The following is a 9,367-nucleotide window of genomic DNA, read 5'->3' as shown; positions in this document are numbered from 1 at the left end:
TCTCTCTCTCTCTCTCTCTCTCTCTCTCTCTCTCTCTCTCTCTCTCTCTCTCTCTCTCTCCCGCCCCCCTTCTCTCTTTTATTCTCTATTTTACTCTTTACTAAGAGGAGACATAATCATTAAATTGCATTTTCATTGGTTGGTGGCGACAGCCAAGGAAATGTCAATGATATAAAACCGAACTGTATAGCAGCGGACAATAAAAGCTCATAATCTGTGAAAAGCTCGTTGAAATGTCTAACGATACGTCTACGGGTATTTCAATTCGTAAAATGTCGGCAGAGATTTACATCATTCGGCACGAAGTAACGATAAATAAATGTAAAAATCTCGTAAAGCTTCTTGCACTCGCATATCTAGAGTCTCAATCATACATAAAAGACAGATACTACAATATATTCGCATTAAAAAGTATATATTTACACGGTATTAAATAACATCATGATATCTTCTTTCTTTTAACAAGAACGTAGAAAATATAACGATACTCGATTATAAAAATTGCGTTCAAAATTGTCAATTTTTATTAATAAAAATAATGTAGAAAATATTGCAATCTAATTAACTAAACTATAAACATGTCAACAAAATGTATGTACGGCATATATGTACGAATATATATGGATGTAGAACAAATTAAAATTTTTTTATATATGTTTTAAAAATATTTTGTATATGACAGTAAATATGGTTGAACTTTATGTACTTCTTGTATTAACGTGTTATATATATACCCAGTTTTATATAGATATATCATGTACAAAATGTAAACATAAGATGTTTGAAGATTGCTTTAAAACATCTTATGATATGATGTCTTAAAATAATTTTTAAGATGTTTTTAAAATATATAATGCATGTTTATACAGCATATTTATCTTTATATCTCTTTTATTTATCGTTAGTGCTATATGAACTTTTCAACCAACGGAAAATTAAGAAAAACACTAAGTCGATTACGGTAGAACTGCTAAAACCAATTTCATCATAATAACGTAAGTGCTGCAAGGCATGAAGTCGCTTGCCCTTATCACTCATATCGGCGGTGCTCGATTACGGCGATCTTTTCCAGATCATCAGAGAAATTTAATTTTCAAGTTTGTCGGCCCTTCTCACGCGCGTGTCAGTTATTGCAACGAAAATCTCATTATCTTGCACCATTAATATCTACGATAGCAAGAGACAGTATGGTTGTTCCCCTTTTAAAAATGAATCTCGCTCGAGGGATAAGCGCAAGAATCGTCGGTTGGATAAACGATACCCGCGCGTGAACTATAATGCATCTATGTTGTAGCTCAAATATCTGTGAAACTACAGATGTATGTGAAGATCAAAATATTAATACATGTATCTAAATGATCGATCTTTCAGCTAAGTGCTATCTCGATGGTTTACGATTTGTATCGAGTATGTTTACATAAAACGTGATAATACGGGAAAGTTTTCCAACAACCACGGACAATATTGATTTTTCAACATAGTCAAACGCCATTTCGACGAAGTGCACTCAAATATATAGATTCATCTATCGTAAATTCTGATATAGCGTCCAAGAATTGCGAATCACGAACTATCGACAAGAAGAGCCAATCGAATTCTATCCTAACTGCTTTCAAAAGGATCTCTTTTCAGAATGAAAAAGTTGCGCATCAAGGGGAGCTCGTTCCATCTTCACTCGCAAGGTTCATCCTTCCCATTCTTCAGACTTTTGTCGAGTGATTGTATTGACTCGCCTACTAAGGAAAAATAAGACTTCATAGCAGCTTCGTAACAAACAAGAGCCGTTAAATCGAAAAGATGCCAATTCGAAAAAGTTCTGCAAACGTTATCTTCAATTGAAAAACTTGTAAGAGTGCTTTGAGCTAATAGCTTATTGATTATTATTAATATTATTTGATCGAGCGTTTTCTCACTTGGTTATTAATTTCTCACTATTAATTTCTTACCGAAGGATGTGTTATCAGATAAAGAAATCAAAAGAAATTAAATAATTTAAGTAAAGTGTTAATATATTTTGCGTCCAACAATTTAAATTTTTTAAATGTCTACTTTCAGAAATTATTAGATAATGACATAATGCTAAAAGTTGTTTGGGATTCTTGTCTAAAATATAACACAAGATCATTAAAATTTTCATATATAGTATATTAATAAATATCGAAATCAATGTATAAGTTTAACTCCGATTTTGTGGACCTGTATATTAATAATGATTTAACAAATTTTCTATATTTTCTTATTGTAAAATACTGTTATAATGGAATTAATGACAATCGTTTAAATTTAAACATACGATGAACTAGATATCAGAAACAACAATAAGATGTAGGTATCGGAAGCTAAACTCGCGAGAAGAAAGCAAACAAATCAAAGGGATCTTGAATGGTTGCTCTGCAAGACAGAAAACTTTCGAGGTTGGTGAAGTCTGTTCAATCTGCACTTATTACGGAAGCCTCTTCTCTCTCATGGAACAGCCGAGCAAAGTGCTTGTAGGTCGCTGACAGCAAGGTGGAACCAGAGTTTGTAATCACGAGACAACAAAAAGGAAAGCCAAGATGGAAGGTGGTATACAATTATAGAGAAGAAAAAAAAAGCTAAGAAGAATGATACGAGAAAAAATATAACGTGGTACTTGATTTTGTCTGACTATCTTTCGTCAGTTATTACTGATGGCTGATGAATAATCAATTGAAAATCCGTTTGAGGAATTTAACACGGAATCCAAGAATATATATACGTTATTTCTACGTTATCTTTTAAAAGAGATATTCTTAGTTTAAAATTACTAACACATTCGCATTGCAGGGCTTTTACACTCTATTTTATTGTTATCAAAATATTAGACTAAATATTAGAATGGATAGTTAATTTAAAATGTATGTAACATTTTTTCTATAATTTTTTAGTTCTTTTTTAGTCTCTAATAATTAAAGATTTTCTATAATTTTTTAGTTCTTTTTTAATAACTAAAGATTTTCTTATTAAAAAAAAAGGTAAAAAAAAATAAAATAATTAACAATTCTAAAAAATTTTCTTTAAATCGACATTTTCGAATAATAATTTATATTCGATTTATTATAGATACATTAAATTTTATTATTATAAGATTTAATATAGTTTACTCATTTATTCAGATACTGATAATCTTCAAAACATGTTCCTTATATTACACAATATACCTCTCTTGTAATATAAGATCAAATAGATACCTTATCACGATAACAATTTCACTCAGAAACTACGTAAACTATATATAATATATATAATAGAGATTACATAATCACATATATAATATTAAAACAAATACATCAAAACATAATATCAAACTCTAAACATATTTCATTCAAAATTAAAAAAAATTACAGGAATAATATCTAAATCTGTAATATTTTGCAATTCACAGAATTATATTAATTTAACACAAATGGTACCAAATTTTTTTGCAAAGGTTAAAGAAAATAAAATTTTACGAATATACATATCTTTCGTATTCGAAATATTCGAAATGTTTCTCCTTTTTCGGCATTTAAGCGCTCGATAGCAATATAAAACTGATCGGTCGAATTCCGCATAGCAATATCTCGACTGCAACGTCCGCAATATTGTAGTCGATCTGTCGTCGCATAGCAACACCGGAGAAACCGTTCGGTATCAAGGCAGCGGCAAGAAAGAACCGACAAACGTATCGGTGTCTCGAGGAAAAATCGTCACTCGCCTTTCCAATTACGGGACACTACATCACGAACAGCTTTCTACGAAGCTCCCGGAGGGACATGTGTCCTCCTTTAAGAGATCTGTATCTTCAAAGTGATCTATACCGAGTGATCTAGCACGAGTTCGTCTGTTCGCCAGCAGTCGTCCGACTTATCTTCTTAAAGTACTTTTCGAGCTCTCACATCATGTATCACGCGATATTGCGTTCGTGAAAGATACAAGTTAATTTCCGTATTCTTGTTTTTTTTCTAGTAGAAATTATTGTTAGAAATGTATTTTAATACAAGAGAAAGATTACGATTTGCAAACTTGCATTGTAAATGCAAAAGAAATATATAATTTATAACACATTATAAAATATTATTAATATAATAATCTTTTTAAATCAAGATAATCAGCCTGTTTTAAATAGAAGTTAAATTTTATATTAAAATAATTATAATAGTTGCAATACTTTAAAAGCCTGTTTCTAATTTTTTTCGTCTCGCTTTGTAATTTTCGTAAATATACACAAGTCCGATTATATTTTGTAATAGTCTAATTAGTAACTTCTACTTTTCCATCTTGTCAAATCTTGTCATCATATTTTAGACATATATTATATTCTTTTTTTTTATCTATATATTATATCCTTTAAAAAACTAAACATCCGTAGATCAACAGCTTATGTGATGTGATGACATTTACATGATAGCATCTGTAATTCTATAATCTTCTGAGAAATGTCAATCATTGACTTAAGCTGATCACGATGTCGCGTGGCGACTAGATTATCTTGTCGACAATACACCTTAACACATGCGATAGAGAAGGAGAGATATGGATTAATGTACGATTAGGATATACGCACATATTAACATTGTACAAGACGCTTTAATTAAGTACACGACATATGAACGAGCATGTATGCGTGTGCAACTAACACGCGCGATATGAGACATTACAGAACATCGTGTCTTTTCTTAACGAAGCCAATCTTTAAATTCATCCCAGGGTCAAACGAGGTAGGACGTGCTTCGACGTCGCAAACACGGAACAAGATGGTCGATACGATTGATTCATGAATCGAAGAAAGCCGCAAGAGAGTATCCACCACAAGCCGCCAAACATTCGTGAAAGTTTACAGTTCCAAATGGAATATCTATGTTAAATCGCAGAGTGTTAAACTTGCAATTAACATTCTGGAAAACAATTAATCACAAATTCTTGTTTTTCAGCTAAAAAAGTAGTACAGTGGCAATTAAAACATCAAATTAATCAGATCAAGTATGTGTGTACTTGAATTTGTAATTTTTAATAAACATACATTTCTGCTAACACTTTATTTAATAATAATTTATTAATGCTTTAATTAGTAATTTATTAATAATTTTTTCTCATATAATATAATTAAAAATTATCATGAGTTTATGATATTATAATAATGTAGTGAAATTCTAGAATTAGCCATTATTCAGAGAATATTTCCCAAATGAAATATCGATTTTGCTAATACTCTACTAGAGAGACGCGCATTTCCTATCCGCACATCTCTCATAACTAATAACAGATTGCAACTCGGGAGATATACCGACCACAAAGCGAATTCCATATCTGATCCCAGTGCGAAATCTTAATCTGTATTCGAGGAGAGAATATTGGCATTCGCGAATAGCGCTCGATAATATCATTGTAACCCTGGCATCATAACTGGCCGCTTTAGAGTATTCTGCGTCGAGCGAGATGTTACGACATGCATCAGGATCAACGATATAATGGATGAGTGTAATGAAATGTCTACACGGAAAAAAGAACAGAAATAGAAATTGAAAATTTATTGTGATTTCTTTGCCATTCGAATGGCAAGAAAAGAGAAAAGGAAACGTTGAAATTGCATGTCTTGCCGCGTTGGATTCGAATATTGCAGAAACTATATTTTTCTTATTTTCTTAGACAGCAGCTGATAAAATCTCTTTAAAAGATTTCACTAAAATATTTACATTTCTCATGTGTCTTGTATTGAAGGCATACGATGCTTCAAGATTGTAATTTAAATTATATACTAGAGCTCTGCATTTATTCATTTACTTAAAAATCAAGGCTTATAATTCTATCTGAATAAATTAACTAGAATAATAAAAGCAGGATCATTTTTATATTTTAAAAATTGTAGTAGAACTTTTATTAGATGATTCTCAAAATGTTGGATGATTAAAAGAAAGATTTTTACTACTAATGAGCAATTGTTAAAAGCTGCTTACACAAAATCTATTAAAAAATGAACACAAGTACGACAAGCCCGCCAAATATAATAAGAAATATTAACGAGGATGCCTCTCTCATGCAACCCTGTAAGAACAAGGAATTTCTATCTTTCAGGAAATTCTGTCAGGGGTAGATCGCGCGCTGGAAAGGTTGCTTAAAGGGAACTCGACCCATAAATTCCAGCAGCCCCCTACGGGCTGGGCGGTAATTGCTCGTTTCCCTGACTGACTAGTCCCAAGGCACACGAAACCGTCACTGACCCATTGTGACCAGCGGATGCATAGAATCTAACTGCATTGTGGATAATATGCAGGCTAATACGACGGTGAATGCGGCATTAACACAATTTTGCCCGGCGGGGACGAGCCGCAAATTACAGCCTTTGTTGATATCAAACAATTGCAGAGAATTCAACTATCTATCAATTAAAAATTAGAAATAAATGGCGCTATGATAAAAGTACAAGTTAAAATAATTAAGATACTTTTTGATAGAAAAACATTATATATTTATTTTTCTATATAAATCACGCAAACATCATAATAAAATTTATTCTAAAACTGCATGTTTATTCTAAAACTACAATACATTAATCCGTGCGATATAATATATTCATTAAAATATAAATTTTTAATTTATCAAAGTTTTAATAATTTTATTATTTTTACTTGTATAGAAATATTATAAATCGATATAGTTTACCTACGAAACGCAATCTCTCAGGTGTACATTCACTCGATGTTTCGACATTCATGAACGCATTCGGTACTTCTATAATCCCCGTGAGAGCGTGTTTTAAAATTTTTTTTCAACTTGTGATTAAAATATTCCACGTTCAAACGAACGTGTTGTTCATCGTGCCAATTTTTCTTTTTTTTTCACACGATTTTTAGCTAACATTATCCAATATTCGATGCAGTTCTAGCTTAAATTCAACGTAAAATATTTAGGTTTGTTCAATACATATTCTGTCCATTTATTTATTTCGGTAAACAATATCTCGTTTATGTATGAAAATATGATGATCTTTTATTGTGATTTCGTATTCATATGTAAGCAGATTTAAGTTTAATAAAGTTTTGGATAATATAAGTTTATTACGTTTATCATCGCGTCGGAACTCCTGCACATTAATGAAATTTGCATGCTAATGAAAGTCTTATAAGAAGATCAAGATTATTAAAATACGTCCAAATTATTAAACGCTGTGCTTACTATACCATGCGACAACTTCATTAAACACACATTTTTAAATGAGTGTCGAGAGCTCGTTTTTAAAAGAGGAGTTCTTGAAATTTTTTATATAGTCGAATTCCTCTCAAAGTTTTGTGATAATTAAATTCCTCTTATGCCGTATTTACATTATTACATTATAACGTATCTTCCAAGCAAATTTTTGATTCATCGATGCTAGCTAATGCAGCTTGCAATATGCATCCTAACTGCATTGTACGCAATCTGCCGCGAGCAATACGACACACGATAAACACGTAGGTGAACTCTCGATGCATTAACACAGTTTTGCCCCGTGAGAGTAGTCGCTCTAAATTCTCCCGCCTGTGTGTCAACCAACATAACATACGACCAACTACTTTAACAGAATTCATACGCGACGCACTCCCGATAATAAACTGATTATCTATTGATTGTTAACGCGACGCAAATATCAATTTTCGGAGTCATTATTTCGGAAAACGCAACTATGAACGAAGGTTCATTATCATTTGCATTTTTACTCCCATTCGTATAATATTTCATCTCGGGATAGAGAATCATTAATCCCTTCGCTCGCTTACCTGATTTTATAATAAATATCCTTCTTTTTCCATAAATCAATCGTTTAATTTATTTTAGACCAATATGAAAATAAGATAAAATTAAATTTTGTTAAATTGCTAAATCTGATTTATCAACAATAACACGGTAATCAGCTTGAATAAAGTGACTTAAGGATATATCAGCATTATCTTGTAAGAAATAATTGAATACCTCTGTAAGAAATAATTGAAATTGAAATTGAAAATTTATATATTTTCCATAAAAATAAATGTTATATACATTAAAATAATTTAATAAAATCAATATTTATAATTAACAATTTTATAGTACAAATAAAAAATTTCTCATTTTACTTTTTAGAAACTACTTATTTCGATAAATTTTTATCCAGATCTTATTATAAATCATCGTCAAATTTTTGTATTATTTTCGAATACAATTTTGAAAAACCTTTAATTTTTTATAATTTTTTCATTTTATTAAAAAATATATGTAGATATAATGCGAATAATCTAGATACAGTGCGATTCATGAAATCTCGACTAAAATATTTTTCACAAAATATTTTTCTTGTAGCATCATCATGAATTTTCTCCATGAAAGACATTCGAGATGTGTTCCACTTCAAGATGTGACTTTGAGAAATATCTCACGTAAAGAGGGCTACGCGCCAAAGTAGCTTTTACGTTTCTAATAAAAGCGACCCTTATACATTCTGCTGCGTCATGGCACTTTTTTTTACTCACTCACATCGCTGGGTGTGTTTTTATATCGAGTTTTTATGTCAAACCAGTACATGGAAAAATCAACACGCGTCCACCAGAAGCAACAGCAGAAACCACGGCGACAACTTTATCCAACAATGTTGCAGGTGATATAATTGCATATCGCGTCCAATTCACTAATGGCCCGTGCATAGAGGATGATTCCTCGCTCGCTGCTTTTACGCATTCATCCAGCAATGGTTACACCATTATTAACCCAGTTCGTTACTATGATGTCGATGATGGATTGCCCCCAACCATGCCCTCGGAATGATTCATCGTTATCGATGAGTTTGACATGATCTATCGAGATTAACGATTATCTCATTGGGCTCGACTGTTATTCAATGATCTTTGTTGACGATTCTCGCGTATGCAACGTGTCGATGGACAATGAGAATGACATGAGCTCAGATTTTTGTATATTCGATAATATCATATTCGAAAAGAATATATTGTAATAAATAAAAATAAATTATTGAATAAATAAAATCACAAAATTGTTTCTTTATTTAAAAAAATAACACAATGTAAAAAGTAAACCTTTCAAAAAATTCAAAAAATAGTATGATCTCTTCAAAAACCTTAAAAATGACGTAAACACTATTTGGTGAACACACTGTGAAGTTATATAATATTAATTTATTTCTGATGATAATAAAGTAATCTTTATCAATCATCAGAAATATCTAATTCATTCTAATAATAATTCAAATAATAAATCAAATTCTAATAATTCACATTCTAATAATAATTCAAAAATCACTTCTTGTTTTGTGTCACTTTTGAAGTAAAGGATGATACAACAGATAGTAATTAATTATAATTAGAAAAACACATTTATTAATAACACAGTTATAAAAAGT

This window comes from Atta colombica, unplaced genomic scaffold (assembly GCF_001594045.1).
Source record: "Atta colombica isolate Treedump-2 unplaced genomic scaffold, Acol1.0 scaffold100, whole genome shotgun sequence".
NCBI classification, from domain to species: domain Eukaryota; kingdom Metazoa; phylum Arthropoda; class Insecta; order Hymenoptera; family Formicidae; genus Atta; species Atta colombica.
The sequence above is the reverse complement of the archived record's forward strand: the minus strand, read 5'-3'. Positions refer to the sequence as shown.